A 22451-nucleotide genomic window follows, 5' to 3' on the forward strand; every position below is an offset into this window, starting at 1 on the left:
CCTTTCCATTCCATTATATTCCATTCTATTCCATTCGATTCCGTTCGATTCCATTCCATTCCATTCCATTCCATTCCATTGCATTCCATTCCATTCCATTCCATTCCATTCCGTTCTACTCGGGTTGATTCCATTCCATTCCTTTCCATTCCATTCCATTCCATTCCATTCCATTCCATTCCATTCCATTCCATTCCATTCCCTTCCATTCCATTCCATTCCAATCCATTCCATTCTACTCGGGTTGATTCCATTCCATTCCATTGCATTCGACTCCACTCGATTCCATTCGATTCCATTCCATTCCATTCCGTTCCATTCCATTCCATTCCATTCCATTCTATTCCATTGAATTCCATTCCATTCCATTCCATTCCATTCCATTCCATTCCATTCCATTCCATTCCATTCCATTCCATTCCATTCCATTCCGTTCTACTCGGGTTGATTCCATTCCATTCCATTCCTTTCCATTCCATTCCATTCCATTCCATTCCATTCCAATCTATTCCATTCTATTCAATTCGATTCCATTCGATTCCATTCAATTCCATTCAATTCCATTCCATTCCATTCCAATCCATTCCATTCTACTCGGGTTGATTCCATTCCATTCCATTCCATTCCATTCCATTCCATTCCATTCCATTCCATTCCATTCCATTCGATTCCATTCGATTCCATTCCATTCCATTCCATTCCATTCCATTCCATTCCATTCCAATCTATTCCATTCGATTCCATTCCATTCCATTCCATTCCATTCCATTCCATTCCATTCCAATCCATTCCATTCTACTCGTGTTGATTCCCTTCCATTCCATTCCACTCCATTCCATTCCATTCCATTCCATTCCATTCCATTCCATTCCATTCCATTCCATTCCATTCCGTTCTACTCGGGTTGATTCCATTCTATTCCATTACATTCCATTCGATTCCATTCGATTCCATTCGATTTCTTTCCATTCCATTCCATTCCATTCCATTCCATTCCATTCTATTCCATTCCATTCCATTCCATTCCATTCCATTCCATTCCATTCCATTCCAATCCATTCCCTTCCGTTCTATTCGGGTTGATTCCATTCCATTCCATTCCATTCCATTCCATTCCATTCCATTGCATTCCATTCGATTCCATTCGATTCCATTCCATTCCATTCCATTCCATTCCATTCCATTCTATTCCATTCCATTCCATTCTGTTCCATTCTATTCCATTCCATTCCATTCCGTTCCACTCGGGTTGATTCCATTCTATTCCATTCCATTCCATTCGATTCCATTCGATATCATTCGATTCAATTCCATTCCATTCCATTCCATTCCATTCCATTCCATTCTATTCCATTCCATTCCATTCCATTCCATTCCATTCTATTCCATTCCATTCCATTCCGTTCTACTCGGGTTGATTCCATTCCATTCCATTTCATTCCATTCCATTCCATTCCATTCCATTCCATTCCATTCGATTCCATTCCATTCCATTCCATTCCAATCCATTCCATTCTACTCGGGTTGATTCCATTCCATTCCATTCCATTCCATTCCATTCCATTCCATTCCATTCGATTCCACTCGATTCCATTCCATTCCATTCCATTCCATTCCAATCCATTCCATTCTACTCGGGTGGATTCCATTCCATTCCATTCTTTTCCATTCCATTCCATTCCATTCCATTACATTACATTCCATTCGGTTCCATTCCATTCCATTCCATTCCATTCCATTCCATTCCATTCCATTCCGTTCTAATCGGGTTGATTCCATTCTATTCCATTCCATTCAATTCCATTCCATTCAATTCCATTCCATTCCATTCCATTCCATTCCATTCTATTCCATTCCATTCTACTCCATTGAATTCCATTCCATTCCATTCTATTCCATTCCATTCCATTCCTTTCCATTCCATTTAGTTCTACTCGGGTTGATTCCATTCCATTCCATTCCATTCCTTTCCATTCCATTCCAATCCATTCCATTCCATTACTTTCCATTCCATTCTATTCCAATCCATTCCATTCTACTCGGGTTGACTCCATTCCATTCCATTCCATTACATTACATTCCATTATATTCCATTCCATTCCATTCGATTCCGTTCGATTCCATTCCATTCCATTCCATTCCATTCCATTCCATTCGATTCCATTCCATTCCATTCGATTCCATTCCATTCCATTCCATTCCATTCCATTCCATTCCATTCCAATCCATTCCATTCTACTCGGGTTGATTCCATTCCATTCCATTCCATTCCATTCCATTCCATTCCATTCCATTCCTTTCGATTCCATTCCTTTCCATTCCATTCCATTCCATTCCATTCCATTCCATTCCATTCCGTTCTACTCGGGTTGATTCCACTCCATTCCATTCCATTCCATTCCATTCCATTCCATTCCATTCCATTCCATTCCATTCCATACCATTCCATTCCATTCCATTCCATTCCATTCCATTCCATTCCATTCCATTCGATTCCATTCCATTCCATTCCATTCCAAACCATTCCATTCTACTCGGGTTCATCATTCCATTCCATTCCATTCCATTCCATTCCACTCGGGTGCATTCCATTCCATTCCATTCCATTCCATTCCATTCCATTCCATTCCGTTCTGCTCAGGTTGATTTCCATTCCATTCCATTCCATTCCATTCCATTCCATTCCATTCCATTCCATTCCATTCCATTCCATTCCATTCCGTTCTACTCGGCTTGAATCCATTGAGTTCCGTTCCGTTCCGTTCCGTCCCGACACGTCCCGTCCCGTCCCGTCCCGTCCCGTCCCGTCCCGTGCCGTTTTACTCGGGTTGATTCCTTTCCATTCCGTTCCGCTCGTTTCCGTTACGTTCCATTCCGTTCCACGCGGGTTGGTTCAATTCCATTCTATTCTATTCTATTCCTTTCCCTTCCATTCCATTCCATTCCATTCCGTTCTACTCGGGTTGATTCCATTCCATTCCATTCCATTCCATTCCATTCCATTCCATTGCGTTCCATTCGATTCGATTCCATTCCATTCCTTTCCATTCCATTCCATTCCATTCCATTCCTTTTGATTCCATTCCATTCCATTAAATTCCATTCCATTCCATTCCATTCCATTCCATTCCATTCCATTCCATTCCGTTCTACTCGGGTTGATTCCACTCCATTCCATTCCATTCCATTCCATTCCATTCCATTCCATTCCATTCGATTCCATTCCATTCCATTCCATTCCATTCCATTCTATTCCATTCCACTCTACTCCATTGAATTCCATTCCGTTCCATTCAATTCCATTCCATTCCATTCCTTTCCATTCCATTTAGTTCTACTCGGGTTGATTCCATTCCAGTCCATTCCATTCCATTCCATTCCATTACTTTCCATTCCATTCCATTCCAATCCATTCCATTCTACTCGGGTTGACTCCATTCCATTCCATTCCATTCCATTATATTGCATTCTATTCCATTCGATTCCGTTTGATTCCATTCCATTCCATTCCATTCCATTCCATTCCATTCCATTCCATTCCATTCCATTCCATTCCATTCGATTCCATTCCATTCCATTCCATTCCATTCCATTCCATTCCATTCCATTCCATTCCAATCCATTCCATTCTACTCGGGTTGATTCCATTCCATTCCATTCCATTCCATCCCATTCCATTCCTTTCCATTCCATTCCATTCCATTCCATTCCATTCCATTCCATTCCATTCCATTCCATTCCATTCCATTCCATTCCATTCCATTCCATTCCGTTCTAATCGGTTTGATTCCACTCCATTCCATTCCATTCCATTCCATTCCATTCCATTCCATTCCATTCCATTCCAATTCTTTCGTTTCCATTCCAACCAATTCCGTTCTACTCGGATTGATTCCATTCCATTCCATTCCATTCCATTCAATTCCATTCCATTCCATTCGATTCCATTCGATTCCATTCCATTCCATTCCATTCCATCCCATTTCATTCCAAACCATTCCATTCTACTCGGGTTCATCATTCCATTCCATTCCATTCCATTCCATTCCACTCGGGTTCTTTCCATTCCATTCCATTCCATTCCATTCCATTCCATTCCATTCCATTCCGTTCTACTCAGGTTGATTTCCATTCCATTCCATTCCATTCCATTCCATTCCATTCCATTCCATTCCATTCCATTCCATTCTGTTCCATTCCACTCCATTCCATTCTACTCGTGTTGATTCCATGCCGTTCCGTTCCGTTCCATTCCGTCCCGTCCCGACGCGTCCCGTCCCGTTCCGTCCCGTCAAATTCCGTTCCTTTCTGATCGGGTTGATTCCGTTCCATTCCGTTCCGTTCCTTTCCGTTCCATTCCATTCCGTTACTCGCGGGTTGATTCAATTCCATTCTATTACATTGAATTCCATTCCATACCATTCCATTCCATTCTACTCGGATTGATTGAATTCCATTCCATTCCATTCCAGTCCATTCCAATCCATTCCATTCTACTCGGGTTGATTCCATTCCATTCCATTCCATTCCATTCCATTCCATTCCATTCCATTGCGTTCCATTCGATTCGATTCCATTCCATTCCATTCCATTCCATTCCAATCCATTCCATTCTACTTGGGTTGATTCCATTCCATTCCATTCCATTCCATTCCATTCCATTCCATTCCATTCCATTCCATTCCATTCCATTCCATTCCATTCCATTCCACTCCATTCTGTTCTACTCGGGTTGATTCCACTCCATTCCATTCCATTCCATTCCATTCTATTCCATTCCATTCCATTCGATTCCATTCCATTCCATTTCATTTTATTCCATTCCATTCCATTCCATTCTATTCCATTGAATTCCATTCCATTCTATTCCATTCCATTCCATTCAGTTTCATTCCATTCCATTCCATTCCATTCCATTCCATTCCATTCCATTCCATTCCATTCCATTCCATTCTATTCCATTGAATTCCATTCCATTCCATTCCATTCCATTCCATTGAATTCCATTCCATTCCGTTCTACTCTGATTGACTCCATTCCATTCCATTCCATTCCATTCCATTCCATTCCATTCCATTCCATTCCATTTCATTCCATTCCATTCCATTCCATTCCATTTCATTCCATTCCATTCCATTCCAATACATTCCATTCTACTCTGGTTGATTCCATTCCATTCCATTCCATTCCATTCCATTCCATTCCATTCGTCTCCATTCGATTCCATTCGATTCCATTCCATTCTATTCCATTGAATTCCATTCCATTCCATTCCATTCCATTCCATTCCATTCCATTCCATTCCATTCCATTCCATTCCATTCCATTCCATTCCGTTCTACTCGGGTTGATTCCATTCCATTCCATTCCATTCCATTCCATTCCATTCCACTCCATTCCATTCGATTCCATTCGATTCCATTCCATTCCATTCCATTCCATTCCAATCCATTCCATTCTACTCGGGTTGATGCCATTCCATTCCATTCCATTCCATTCCATTCCATTCCATTCCATTCCATTGCATTCCATTCGATTCCATTCGATTCCATTCCATTCGATTCCATTCGAGATCATTCGATTCCATTCCATCCCATTCCAATCCATTCCATTCCATTCCGTTCTACTCGGGTTGATTCCATTCCATTCCATTTCATTCCATTCCATTCCATTCCATTCCATTCGATTCCATTCGATTCCATTCCATTCCATTCCATTCCAATCCATTCCATTCTACTCGGGTTGATTCCATTCCATTCCAATCCATTCCATTCCATTCCATTCCATTCCATTCCATTCCATTCCATTCCATTCGATTCCACTCTATTCCATTCCATTCTTTCCATTCCATTCCAATCCATTCCATTCTACTCGGGTGGATTCCATTCCGTTCCATTCCATTCCATTCCATTCCATTCCATTCCATTCCATTCCACTCCATTCGATTCCATTCCATTCCATTCCATTCCATTCCATTCCATTCCATTCCATTCCATTCCATTCCATTCCATTCCATTCCGTTCTAGTCGGGTTGATTCCATTCTATTCCATTCCATTCCATTCCATTCCACTCCATTCCATTCCTTTCCATTCCATTCTATTCCATTCCATTCTACTCCATTGAATTTCATTCCATTCCATTCTATTCCATTCCATTCCATTCCTTTCCATTCCATTTAGTTCTACTCGGGTTGATTCCATTCCATTCCATTCCATTCCATTCCATTCCATTCCATTCCATTCCATTCCATTCCATTACTTTCCATTCCATTCCATTCCAATCCATTCCATTCTACTCGGGTTGACTCCATTCCATTCCATTCCATTCCATTCCATTCCATTCCATTATAATCCATTCCATTCCATTCGATTCCGTTCGATTCCATTCCATTCCATTCCATTCCATTCCATTCCATTCCATTCCATTCGATTCCATTCGATTCCATTCGATTCCATTCCATTCCATTCCATTCCAATCCATTCCATTCTACTCGGGTTGATTCCATTCCATTCCATTCCATTCCATTCCTTTCCATTCCATTCCATTCCATTCCATTCCATTCTATTCCTTTCGATTCCATTCCATTCCATTAAATTCCATTCCATTCCATTCCATTCCATTCCATTCCATTCCATTCCATTCCATTCCATTCCGTTCTACTCTGGTTGATTCCACTCCATTCCATTCCATTCCATTCCATTCCATACCATTCCATTCGATTCCATTCCATTCCATTCCATTCCACTCGGGTTCTTTCCATTCCATTCCATTCCATTCCATTCCATTCCATTCCATTCCATTCCATTCCGTTCTACTCAGGTTGATTTCCATTCCATTCCATTCCATTCCATTCCATTCCATTCCATTCCTTTCCATTCCATTCCATTCCGTTCCATTCCACTCCATTCCATTCTACTCGTGTTGATTCCATGCCGTTCCGTTCCGTTCCATTCCGTCCCATCCCGACGCGTCCCGTCCCGTTCCGTCCCGTCAAATTCCGTTCCTTTCTGATCGGGTTGATTCCGTTCCATTCCGTTCCGTTCCTTTCCGTTCCATTCCATTCCGTTACACGCGGGTTGATTCAATTCCATTCTATTACATTGAATTCCATTCCATACCATTCCATTCCATTCTACTCGGATTGATTGAATTCCATTCCATTCCATTCCAGTCCATTCCAATCCATTCCATTCTACTCGGGTTGATTCCATTCCATTCCATTCCATTCCATTCCATTCCATTCCATTCCATTGCGTTCCATTCGATTCGATTCCATTCCATTCCATTCCATTCCATTCCAATCCATTCCATTCTACTTGGTTTGATTCCATTCCATTCCATTCCATTCCATTCCATTCGATTCCATTCCATTCGATTCCATTCCATTCCATTCCATTCCATTCCATTCCATTCCATTCCATTCCATTCTGTTCTACTCGGGTTGATTCCACTCCATTCCATTCCATTCTATTCCATTCCATTCCATTCGATTCCATTCCATTCCATTTCATTTTATTCCATTCCATTCCATTCCATTCTATTCCATTGAATTCCATTCCATTCTATTCCATTCCATTCCATTCAGTTTCATTCCATTCCATTCCATTCCATTCCATTCCATTCCATTCCATTCGATTCCATTCCATTCCATTCCATTCCATTCCATTCCATTCCATTCCATTCCATTCCGTTCTACTCGGGTTAATTCCATTCTATTCCATTCCATTCCATTCCATTCCATTCCATTAAATTCCATTCCATTCCATTCCCTTCCATTCCATTCTATTCCATTGAATTCCATTCCATTCCATTCCATTCCATTCCATTGAATTCCATTCCATTCCGTTCTACTCTGATTGACTCCATTCCATTCCATTCCATTCCATTCCATTCCATTCCATTCCATTCCATTCCATTCCATTCCATTTCATTCCATTCCATTCCATTCCAATACATTCCATTCTACTCTGGTTGATTCCATTCCATTCCATTCCATTCCATTCCATTCCATTCCATTCCATTCGTCTCCATTCGATTCCATTCGATTCCATTCCATTCTATTCCATTGAATTCCATTCCATTCCATTCCATTCCATTCCATTCCATTCCATTCCATTCCATTCCATTCCATTCCATTCCATTCCATTCCATTCCATTCCATTCCATTCCGTTCTACTCGGGTTGATTCCATTCCATTCCATTCCATTCCATTCCATTCCATTCCACTCCATTCCATTCGATTCCATTCGATTCCATTCCATTCCATTCCATTCCATTCCAATCCATTCCATTCTACTCGGGTTGATGCCATTCCATTCCATTCCATTCCATTCCATTCCATTCCATTCCATTCCATTGCATTCCATTCGATTCCATTCGATTCCATTCCATTCGATTCCATTCGAGATCATTCGATTCCATTCCATCCCATTCCAATCCATTCCATTCCATTCCGTTCTACTCGGGTTGATTCCATTCCATTCCATTTCATTCCATTCCATTCCATTCCATTCCATTCGATTCCATTCGATTCCATTCCATTCCATTCCATTCCAATCCATTCCATTCTACTCGGGTTGATTCCATTCCATTCCATTCCATTCCATTCCATTCCATTCCATTCCATTCCATTCCATTCCATTCCATTCGATTCCACTCTATTCCATTCCATTCTTTCCATTCCATTCCAATCCATTCCATTCTACTCGGGTGGATTCCATTCCGTTCCATTCCATTCCATTCCATTCCACTCCATTCCATTCCATTCCATTCCACTCCATTCGATTCCATTCCATTCCATTCCATTCCATTCCATTCCATTCCATTCCATTCCATTCCATTCCATTCCATTCCATTCCGTTCTAGTCGGGTTGATTCCATTCTATTCCATTCCATTCCATTCCATTCCACTCCATTCCATTCCTTTCCATTCCATTCTATTCCATTCCATTCTACTCCATTGAATTTCATTCCATTCCATTCTATTCCATTCCATTCCATTCCTTTCCATTCCATTTAGTTCTACTCGTGTTGATTCCATTCCATTCCATTCCATTCCATTCCATTCCATTCCATTCCATTCCATTCCATTCCATTACTTTCCATTCCATTCCATTCCAATCCATTCCATTCTACTCGGGTTGACTCCATTCCATTCCATTCCATTCCATTCCATTCCATTCCATTATAATCCATTCCATTCCATTCGATTCCATTCGATTCCATTCCATTCCATTCCATTCCATTCCATTCGATTCCACTCTATTCCATTCCATTCTTTCCATTCCATTCCAATCCATTCCATTCTACTCGGGTGGATTCCATTCCGTTCCATTCCATTCCATTCCATTCCATTCCATTCCATTCCATTCCACTCCATTCAATTCCATTCCATTCCATTCCATTCCATTCCATTCCATTCCATTCCATTCCATTCCGTTCTAGTCGGGTTGATTCCATTCTATTCCATTCCATTCCATTCCATTCCACTCCATTCCATTCCTTTCCTTTCCATTCTATTCCATTCCATTCTACTCCATTGAATTCCATTCCATTCCATTCTATTCCATTCCATTCCATTCCTTTCCATTCCATTTAGTTCTACTCGGGTTGATTCCATTCCATTCCATTCCATTCCATTCCATTCCATTCCATTCCATTCCATTACTTTCCATTCCATTCCATTCCAATCCATTCCATTCTACTCCGGTTGACTCCATTCCATTCCATTCCATTCCATTCCATTCCATTCCATTATAATCCATTCCATTCCATTCGATTCCGTTCGATTCCATTCCATTCCATTCCATTCCATTCCATTCAATTCCATTCGATTCCATTCGATTCCATTCCATTCCATTCCATTCCAAACCATTCCATTCTACTCGGGTTGATTCCATTCCATTCCATTCCATTCCTTTCCATTCCATTCCATTCCATTCCATTCCATTCCATTCTATTCCTTTCGATTCCATTCCATTCCATTAAATTCCATTCCATTCCATTCCATTCCATTCCATTCCATTCCATTCCATTCCATTCCATTCCGTTCTACTCGGGTTGATTCCACTCCATTCCATTCCATTCCACTCCATTCCATACCATTCCATTCGATTCCATTCCATTCCATTCCATTCCATTCCATTCCATTCCATTCCATTCCATTCCATTCCGTTCTAGTCGGGTTGATTCCATTCTATTCCATTCCATTCCATTCCATTCGATTCCATTCCATTCCATTCCATTCTATTCCATTCCATTCTACTCCATTGAATTCCATTCCATTCCATTCCATTCCTTTCCATTCCATCCCTTTCCATTCCATTTAGTTCTACTCGGGGTGATTCCATTCCATTCCATTCCATTCCATTCCATTCCATTCCATTCAATTCCATTCCATTCCGTTACTTTCCATTCCATTCCATTCCAATCCATTCCATTCTACTCGGGTTGACTCCATTCCATTCCATTCCTTTCCATTCCATTATATTCCATTCTATTCCATTCGATTCCGTTCGATTCCATTCCATTCCATTCCATTCCATTCCATTGCATTCCATTCCATTCCATTCCATTCCATTCCGTTCTACTCGGGTTGATTCCATTCCATTCCTTTCCATTCCATTCCATTCCATTCCATTCCATTCCATTCCATTCCATTCCATTCCATTCCCTTCCATTCCATTCCATTCCAATCCATTCCATTCTACTCGGGTTGATTCCATTCCATTCCATTGCATTCGACTCCACTCGATTCCATTCGATTCCATTCCATTCCATTCCGTTCCATTCCATTCCATTCCATTCCATTCTATTCCATTGAATTCCATTCCATTCCATTCCATTCCATTCCATTCCATTCCATTCCATTCCATTCCATTCCATTCCATTCCATTCCATTCCATTCCGTTCTACTCGGGTTGATTCCATTCCATTCCATTCCTTTCCATTCCATTCCATTCCATTCCATTCCATTCCAATCTATTCCATTCTATTCAATTCGATTCCATTCGATTCCATTCAATTCCATTCAATTCCATTCCATTCCATTCCAATCCATTCCATTCTACTCGGGTTGATTCCATTCCATTCCATTCCATTCCATTCCATTCCATTCCATTCCATTCCATTCCATTCCATTCGATTCCATTCGATTCCATTCCATTCCATTCCATTCCATTCCATTCCATTCCATTCCATTCCAATCTATTCCATTCGATTCCATTCCATTCCATTCCATTCCATTCCATTCCATTCCATTCCAATCCATTCCATTCTACTCGTGTTGATTCCCTTCCATTCCATTCCACTCCATTCCATTCCATTCCATTCCATTCCATTCCATTCCATTCCATTCCATTCCATTCCGTTCTACTCGGGTTGATTCCATTCTATTCCATTACATTCCATTCGATTCCATTCGATTCCATTCGATTTCTTTCCATTCCATTCCATTCCATTCCATTCCATTCCATTCTATTCCATTCCATTCCATTCCATTCCATTCCATTCCATTCCATTCCAATCCATTCCCTTCCGTTCTATTCGGGTTGATTCCATTCCATTCCATTCCATTCCATTCCATTCCATTCCATTGCATTCCATTCGATTCCATTCGATTCCATTCCATTCCATTCCATTCCATTCCATTCCATTCTATTCCATTCCATTCCATTCTGTTCCATTCTATTCCATTCCATTCCATTCCGTTCCACTCGGGTTGATTCCATTCTATTCCATTCCATTCCATTCGATTCCATTCGATATCATTCGATTCAATTCCATTCCATTCCATTCCTTTCCATTCCATTCTATTCCATTCCATTCCATTCCATTCCATTCCATTCTATTCCATTCCATTCCATTCCGTTCTACTCGGGTTGATTCCATTCCATTCCATTTCATTCCATTCCATTCCATTCCATTCCATTCCATTCCATTCGATTCCATTCCATTCCATTCCATTCCAATCCATTCCATTCTACTCGGGTTGATTCCATTCCATTCCATTCCATTCCATTCCATTCCATTCCATTCCATTCGATTCCACTCGATTCCATTCCATTCCATTCCATTCCATTCCAATCCATTCCATTCTACTCGGGTGGATTCCATTCCATTCCATTCTTTTCCATTCCATTCCATTCCATTCCATTACATTACATTCCATTCGGTTCCATTCCATTCCATTCCATTCCATTCCATTCCATTCCATTCCATTCCGTTCTAATCGGGTTGATTCCATTCTATTCCATTCCATTCAATTCCATTCCATTCAATTCCATTCCATTCCATTCCATTCCATTCCATTCTATTCCATTCCATTCTACTCCATTGAATTCCATTCCATTCCATTCTATTCCATTCCATTCCATTCCTTTCCATTCCATTTAGTTCTACTCGGGTTGATTCCATTCCATTCCATTCCATTCCTTTCCATTCCATTCCAATCCATTCCATTCCATTACTTTCCATTCCATTCTATTCCAATCCATTCCATTCTACTCGGGTTGACTCCATTCCATTCCATTCCATTACATTACATTCCATTATATTCCATTCCATTCCATTCGATTCCGTTCGATTCCATTCCATTCCATTCCATTCCATTCCATTCCATTCGATTCCATTCCATTGCATTCGATTCCATTCCATTCCATTCCATTCCATTCCATTCCATTCCATTCCAATCCATTCCATTCTACTCGGGTTGATTCCATTCCATTCCATTCCATTCCATTCCATTCCATTCCATTCCATTCCTTTCAATTCCATTCCTTTCCATTCCATTCCATTCCATTCCATTCCATTCCATTCCATTCCGTTCTACTCGGGTTGATTCCACTCCATTCCATTCCATTCCATTCCATTCCATTCCATTCCATTCCATTCCATTCCATTCCATACCATTCCATTCCATTCCATTCCATTCCATTCCATTCCATTCCATTCCATTCGATTCCATTCCATTCCATTCCATTCCAAACCATTCCATTCTACTCGGGTTCATCATTCCATTCCATTCCATTCCATTCCATTCCACTCGGGTGCATTCCATTCCATTCCATTCCATTCCATTCCATTCCATTCCATTCCGTTCTGCTCAGGTTGATTTCCATTCCATTCCATTCCATTCCATTCCATTCCATTCCATTCCATTCCATTCCATTCCATTCCATTCCATTCCGTTCTACTCGGCTTGAATCCATTGAGTTCCGTTCCGTTCCGTTCCGTCCCGACACGTCCCGTCCCGTCCCGTCCCGTCCCGTCCCGTCCCGTGCCGTTTTACTCGGGTTGATTCCTTTCCATTCCGTTCCGCTCGTTTCCGTTACGTTCCATTCCGTTCCACGCGGGTTGGTTCAATTCCATTCTATTCTATTCTATTCCTTTCCCTTCCATTCCATTCCATTCCATTCCGTTCTACTCGGGTTGATTCCATTCCATTCCATTCCATTCCATTCCATTCCATTCCATTGCGTTCCATTCGATTCGATTCCATTCCATTCCTTTCCATTCCATTCCAATCCATTCCATTCTACTTGGGTTGATTCCATTCCATTCCATTCCATTCCATTCGATTCCATTCAATTCCATTCCATTCCATTCCATTCCATTCCATTCCATTCCATTCCACTCGATTCCATTCCATTCCATTCCATTCCATTCCAATCCATTCCATTCTACTCGGGTGGATTCCATTCCATTCCATTCCTTTCCATTCCATTCCATTCCATTCCATTACATTCCATTCGGTTCCATTCCATTCCATTCCATTCCATTCCATTCCATTCCATTCCATTCCATTCCATTCCATTCCATTCCGTTCTAATCGGGTTGATTCCATTCTATTCCATTCCATTCCATTCCATTCCATTCAGTTCCATTCCATTCCATTCCATTCCATTCCATTCTATTCCATTCCATTCTACTCCATTGAATTCCATTCCATTCCATTCTATTCCATTCCATTCCATTCCGTTCCATTCCATTTAGTTCTACTCGGGTTGATTCCATTCCATTCCATTCCATTCCTTTCAATTCCATTCCAATCCATTCCATTCCATTACTTTCCATTCCATTCCATTCCAATCCATTCCATTCTACTCGGGTTGACTCCATTCCATTCCATTCCATTACATTACATTACATTATGTTCCATTCCATTCCATTCGATTCCGTTCGATTCCACTCCATTCCATTCCATTCCATTCCATTCCATTCCATTCCATTCCATTCGATTCCATTCCATTCCATTCGATTCCATTCCATTCCATTCCATTCCATTCCATTCCATTCCATTCCAATCCATTCCATTCTACTCGGGTTGATTCAATTCCATTCCATTCCATTCCATTCCATTCCATTCCATTCCATTCCATTCCATTCCTTTCGATTCCATTCCATTCCATTCCATTCCATTCCATTCCATTCCATTCTGTTCTACTCGGGTTGATTCCACTCCATTCCATTCCATTCTATTCCATTCCATTCCATTCGATTCCATTCCATTCCATTTCATTTTATTCCATTCCATTCCATTCCATTCTATTCCATTGAATTCCATTCCATTCTATTCCATTCCATTCCATTCAGTTTCATTCCATTCCATTCCATTCCATTCCATTCCATTCCATTCCATTCGATTCCATTCCATTCCATTCCATTCCATTCCATTCCATTCCATTCCATTCCATTCCATTCCGTTCTACTCGGGTTAATTCCATTCTATTCCATTCCATTCCATTCCATTCCATTCCATTAAATTCCATTCCATTCCATTCCCTTCCATTCCATTCTATTCCATTGAATTCCATTCCATTCCATTCCATTCCATTCCATTGAATTCCATTCCATTCCGTTCTACTCTGATTGACTCCATTCCATTCCATTCCATTCCATTCCATTCCATTCCATTCCATTCCATTCCATTCCATTCCATTCCATTTCATTCCATTCCATTCCATTCCAATACATTCCATTCTACTCTGGTTGATTCCATTCCATTCCATTCCATTCCATTCCATTCCATTCCATTCCATTCGTCTCCATTCGATTCCATTCGATTCCATTCCATTCTATTCCATTGAATTCCATTCCATTCCATTCCATTCCATTCCATTCCATTCCATTCCATTCCATTCCATTCCATTCCATTCCATTCCATTCCATTCCATTCCGTTCTACTCGGGTTGATTCCATTCCATTCCATTCCATTCCATTCCATTCCATTCCACTCCATTCCATTCGATTCCATTCGATTCCATTCCATTCCATTCCATTCCATTCCAATCCATTCCATTCTACTCGGGTTGATGCCATTCCATTCCATTCCATTCCATTCCATTCCATTCCATTCCATTCCATTCCATTGCATTCCATTCGATTCCATTCGATTCCATTCCATTCGATTCCATTCGAGATCATTCGATTCCATTCCATCCCATTCCAATCCATTCCATTCCATTCCGTTCTACTCGGGTTGATTCCATTCCATTCCATTTCATTCCATTCCATTCCATTCCATTCCATTCGATTCCATTCGATTCCATTCCATTCCATTCCATTCCAATCCATTCCATTCTACTCGGGTTGATTCCATTCCATTCCATTCCATTCCATTCCATTCCATTCCATTCCATTCCATTCCATTCCATTCCATTCGATTCCACTCTATTCCATTCCATTCTTTCCATTCCATTCCAATCCATTCCATTCTACTCGGGTGGATTCCATTCCGTTCCATTCCATTCCATTCCATTCCACTCCATTCCATTCCATTCCATTCCACTCCATTCGATTCCATTCCATTCCATTCCATTCCATTCCATTCCATTCCATTCCATTCCATTCCATTCCATTCCATTCCGTTCTAGTCGGGTTGATTCCATTCTATTCCATTCCATTCCATTCCATTCCACTCCATTCCATTCCTTTCCATTCCATTCTATTCCATTCCATTCTACTCCATTGAATTTCATTCCATTCCATTCTATTCCATTCCATTCCATTCCTTTCCATTCCATTTAGTTCTACTCGTGTTGATTCCATTCCATTCCATTCCATTCCATTCCATTCCATTCTATTCCATTCCATTCCATTACTTTCCATTCCATTCCATTCCAATCCATTCCATTCTACTCGGGTTGACTCCATTCCATTCCATTCCATTCCATTCCATTCCATTCCATTATAATCCATTCCATTCCATTCGATTCCATTCGATTCCATTCCATTCCATTCCATTCCATTCCATTCGATTCCACTCTATTCCATTCCATTCTTTCCATTCCATTCCAATCCATTCCATTCTACTCGGGTGGATTCCATTCCGTTCCATTCCATTCCATTCCATTCCATTCCATTCCATTCCATTCCACTCCATTCAATTCCATTCCATTCCATTCCATTCCATTCCATTCCATTCCATTCCATTCCATTCCGTTCTAGTCGGGTTGATTCCATTCTATTCCATTCCATTCCATTCCATTCCACTCCATTCCATTCCTTTCCTTTCCATTCTATTCCATTCCATTCTACTCCATTGAATTCCATTCCATTCCATTCTATTCCATTCCATTCCATTCCTTTCCATTCCATTTAGTTCTACTCGGGTTGATTCCATTCCATTCCATTCCATTCCATTCCATTCCATTCCATTCCATTCCATTACTTTCCATTCCATTCCATTCCATTCCATTCCATTCCATTCGATTCCACTCTATTCCATTCCATTCTTTCCATTCCATTCCAATCCATTCCATTCTACTCGGGTGGATTCCATTCCGTTCCATTCCATTCCATTCCATTCCACTCCATTCCATTCCATTCCATTCCACTCCATTCGATTCCATTCCATTCCATTCCATTCCATTCCATTCCATTCCATTCCATTCCATTCCATTCCATTCCATTCCGTTCTAGTCGGGTTGATTCCATTCTATTCCATTCCATTCCATTCCATTCCACTCCATTCCATTCCTTTCCATTCCATTCTATTCCATTCCATTCTACTCCATTGAATTTCATTCCATTCCATTCTATTCCATTCCATTCCATTCCTTTCCATTCCATTTAGTTCTACTCGTGTTGATTCCATTCCATTCCATTCCATTCCATTCCATTCCATTCCATTCCATTCCATTACTTTCCATTCCATTCCATTCCAATCCATTCCATTCTACTCGGGTTGACTCCATTCCATTCCATTCCATTCCATTCCATTCCATTCCATTATAATCCATTCCATTCCATTCGATTCCATTCGATTCCATTCCATTCCATTCCATTCCATTCCATTCGATTCCACTCTATTCCATTCCATTCTTTCCATTCCATTCCAATCCATTCCATTCTACTCGGGTGGATTCCATTCCGTTCCATTCCATTCCATTCCATTCCATTCCATTCCATTCCATTCCACTCCATTCAATTCCATTCCATTCCATTCCATTCCATTCCATTCCATTCCATTCCATTCCATTCCGTTCTAGTCGGGTTGATTCCATTCTATTCCATTCCATTCCATTCCATTCCACTCCATTCCATTCCTTTCCTTTCCATTCTATTCCATTCCATTCTACTCCATTGAATTCCATTCCATTCCATTCTATTCCATTCCATTCCATTCCTTTCCATTCCATTTAGTTCTACTCGGGTTGATTCCATTCCATTCCATTCCATTCCATTCCATTCCATTCCATTCCATTCCATTACTTTCCATTCCATTCCATTCCAATCCATTCCATTCTACTCGGGTTGACTCCATTCCATTCCATTCCATTCCATTCCATTCCATTCCATTATAATCCATTCCATTCCATTCGATTCCGTTCGATTCCATTCCATTCCATTCCATTCCATTCCATTCAATTCCATTCGATTCCATTCGATTCCATTCCATTCCATTCCATTCCAATCCATTCCATTCTACTCGGGTTGATTCCATTCCATTCCATTCCATTCCTTTCCATTCCATTCCATTCCATTCCATTCCATTCCATTCTATTCCTTTCGATTCCATTCCATTCCATTAAATTCCATTCCATTCCATTCCATTCCATTCCATTCCATTCCATTCCATTCCATTCCATTCCGTTCTACTCGGGTTGATTCCACTCCATTCCATTCCATTCCACTCCATTCCATACCATTCCATTCGATTCCATTCCATTCCATTCCATTCCATTCCATTCCATTCCATTCCATTCCATTCCATTCCGTTCTAGTCGGGTTGATTCCATTCTATTCCATTCCATTCCATTCCATTCGATTCCATTCCATTCCATTCCATTCTATTCCATTCCATTCTACTCCATTGAATTCCATTCCATTCCATTCCATTCCTTTCCATTCCATCCCTTTCCATTCCATTTAGTTCTACTCGGGGTGATTCCATTCCATTCCATTCCATTCCATTCCATTCCATTCCATTCAATTCCATTCCATTCCGTTACTTTCCATTCCATTCCATTCCAATCCATTCCATTCTACTCGGGTTGACTCCATTCCATTCCATTCCTTTCCATTCCATTATATTCCATTCTATTCCATTCGATTCCGTTCGATTCCATTCCATTCCATTCCATTCCATTCCATTGCATTCCATTCCATTCCATTCCATTCCATTCCGTTCTACTCGGGTTGATTCCATTCCATTCCTTTCCATTCCATTCCATTCCATTCCATTCCATTCCATTCCATTCCATTCCATTCCATTCCCTTCCATTCCATTCCATTCCAATCCATTCCATTCTACTCGGGTTGATTCCATTCCATTCCATTGCATTCGACTCCACTCGATTCCATTCGATTCCATTCCATTCCATTCCGTTCCATTCCATTCCATTCCATTCCATTCTATTCCATTGAATTCCATTCCATTCCATTCCATTCCATTCCATTCCATTCCATTCCATTCCATTCCATTCCATTCCATTCCATTCCATTCCATTCCGTTCTACTCGGGTTGATTCCATTCCATTCCATTCCTTTCCATTCCATTCCATTCCATTCCATTCCATTCCAATCTATTCCATTCTATTCAATTCGATTCCATTCGATTCCATTCAATTCCATTCAATTCCATTCCATTCCATTCCAATCCATTCCATTCTACTCGGGTTGATTCCATTCCATTCCATTCCATTCCATTCCATTCCATTCCATTCCATTCCATTCCATTCCATTCGATTCCATTCGATTCCATTCCATTCCATTCCATTCCATTCCATTCCATTCCATTCCAATCTATTCCATTCGATTCCATTCCATTCCATTCCATTCCATTCCATTCCATTCCATTCCAATCCATTCCATTCTACTCGTGTTGATTCCCTTCCATTCCATTCCACTCCATTCCATTCCATTCCATTCCATTCCATTCCATTCCATTCCATTCCATTCCATTCCGTTCTACTCGGGTTGATTCCATTCTATTCCATTACATTCCATTCGATTCCATTCGATTCCATTCGATTTCTTTCCATTCCATTCCATTCCATTCCATTCCATTCCATTCTATTCCATTCCATTCCATTCCATTCCATTCCATTCCATTCCATTCCAATCCATTCCCTTCCGTTCTATTCGGGTTGATTCCATTCCATTCCATTCCATTCCATTCCATTCCATTCCATTGCATTCCATTCGATTCCATTCGATTCCATTCCATTCCATTCCATTCCATTCCATTCCATTCTATTCCATTCCATTCCATTCTGTTCCATTCTATTCCATTCCATTCCATTCCGTTCCACTCGGGTTGATTCCATTCTATTCCATTCCATTCCATTCGATTCCATTCGATATCATTCGATTCAATTCCATTCCATTCCATTCCATTCCATTCCATTCTATTCCATTCCATTCCATTCCATTCCATTCCATTCTATTCCATTCCATTCCATTCCGTTCTACTCGGGTTGATTCCATTCCATTCCATTTCATTCCATTCCATTCCATTCCATTCCATTCCATTCCATTCTACTCCATTGAATTCCATTCCATTCCATTCCATTCGATTCCACTCGATTCCATTCCATTCCATTCCATTCCATTCCAATCCATTCCATTCTACTCGGGTGGATTCCATTCCATTCCATTCTTTTCCATTCCATTCCATTCCATTCCATTACATTACATTCCATTCGGTTCCATTCCATTCCATTCCATTCCATTCCATTCCATTCCATTCCATTCCGTTCTAATCGGGTTGATTCCATTCTATTCCATTCCATTCAATTCCATTCCATTCAATTCCATTCCATTCCATTCCATTCCATTCCATTCTATTCCATTCCATTCTACTCCATTGAATTCCATTCCATTCCATTCTATTCCATTCCATTCCATTCCTTTCCATTCCATTTAGTTCTACTCGGGTTGATTCCATTCCATTCCATTCCATTCCTTTCCATTCCATTCCAATCCATTCCATTCCATTACTTTCCATTCCATTCTATTCCAATCCATTCCATTCTACTCGGGTTGACTCCATTCCATTCCATTCCATTACATTACATTCCATTATATTCCATTCCATTCCATTCGATTCCGTTCGATTCCATTCCATTCCATTCCATTCCATTCCATTCCATTCGATTCCATTCCATTCCATTCGATTCCATTCCATTCCATTCCATTCCATTCCATTCCATTCCATTCCAATCCATTCCATTCTACTCGGGTTGATTCCATTCCATTCCATTCCATTCCATTCCATTCCATTCCATTCCATTCCTTTCGATTCCATTCCTTTCCATTCCATTCCATTCCATTCCATTCCATTCCATTCCATTCCGTTCTACTCGGGTTGATTCCACTCCATTCCATTCCATTCCATTCCATTCCATTCCATTCCATTCCATTCCATTCCATTCCATTCCATACCATTCCATTCCATTCCATTCCATTCCATTCCATTCCATTCCATTCCATTCGATTCCATTCCATTCCATTCCATTCCAAACCATTCCATTCTACTCGGGTTCATCATTCCATTCCATTCCATTCCATTCCATTCCACTCGGGTGCATTCCATTCCATTCCATTCCATTCCATTCCATTCCATTCCATTCCGTTCTGCTCAGGTTGATTTCCATTCCATTCCATTCCATTCCATTCCATTCCATTCCATTCCATTCCATTCCATTCCATTCCATTCCATTCCGTTCTACTCGGCTTGAATCCATTGAGTTCCGTTCCGTTCCGTTCCGTCCCGACACGTCCCGTCCCGTCCCGTCCCGTCCCGTCCCGTCCCGTGCCGTTTTACTCGGGTTGATTCCTTTCCATTCCGTTCCGCTCGTTTCCGTTACGTTCCATTCCGTTCCACGCGGGTTGGTTCAATTCCATTCTATTCTATTCTATTCCTTTCCCTTCCATTCCATTCCATTCCATTCCGTTCTACTCGGGTTGATTCCATTCCATTCCATTCCATTCCATTCCATTCCATTCCATTGCGTTCCATTCGATTCGATTCCATTCCATTCCTTTCCATTCCTTTCCAATCCATTCCATTCTACTTGGGTTGATTCCATTCCATTCCATTCCATTCCATTCGATTCCATTCAATTCCATTCCATTCCATTCCATTCCATTCCATTCCATTCCATTCCACTCGATTCCATTCCATTCCATTCCATTCCATTCCAATCCATTCCATTCTACTCGGGTGGATTCCATTCCATTCCATTCCTTTCCATTCCATTCCATTCCATTCCATTACATTCCATTCGGTTCCATTCCATTCCATTCCATTCCATTCCATTCCATTCCATTCCATTCCATTCCATTCCATTCCATTCCGTTCTAATCGGGTTGATTCCATTCTATTCCATTCCATTCCATTCCATTCCATTCAGTTCCATTCCATTCCATTCCATTCCATTCCATTCTATTCCATTCCATTCTACTCCATTGAATTCCATTCCATTCCATTCTATTCCATTCCATTCCATTCCGTTCCATTCCATTTAGTTCTACTCGGGTTGATTCCATTCCATTCCATTCCATTCCTTTCAATTCCATTCCAATCCATTCCATTCCATTACTTTCCATTCCATTCCATTCCAATCCATTCCATTCTACTCGGGTTGACTCCATTCCATTCCATTCCATTACATTACATTACATTATGTTCCATTCCATTCCATTCGATTCCGTTCGATTCCACTCCATTCCATTCCATTCCATTCCATTCCATTCCATTCCATTCCATTCGATTCCATTCCATTCCATTCGATTCCATTCCATTCCATTCCATTCCATTCCATTCCATTCCATTCCAATCCATTCCATTCTACTCGGGTTGATTCAATTCCATTCCATTCCATTCCATTCCATTCCATTCCATTCCATTCCATTCCATTCCTTTCGATTCCATTCCATTCCATTCCATTCCATTCCATTCCATTCCATTCCATTCCGTTCTACTCGGGTTGATTCCATTCCATTC

The sequence above is a fragment of the Gorilla gorilla genome, chromosome 17, assembly GCF_029281585.2.
Source record: "Gorilla gorilla gorilla isolate KB3781 chromosome 17, NHGRI_mGorGor1-v2.1_pri, whole genome shotgun sequence".
NCBI lineage: Eukaryota > Metazoa > Chordata > Mammalia > Primates > Hominidae > Gorilla > Gorilla gorilla.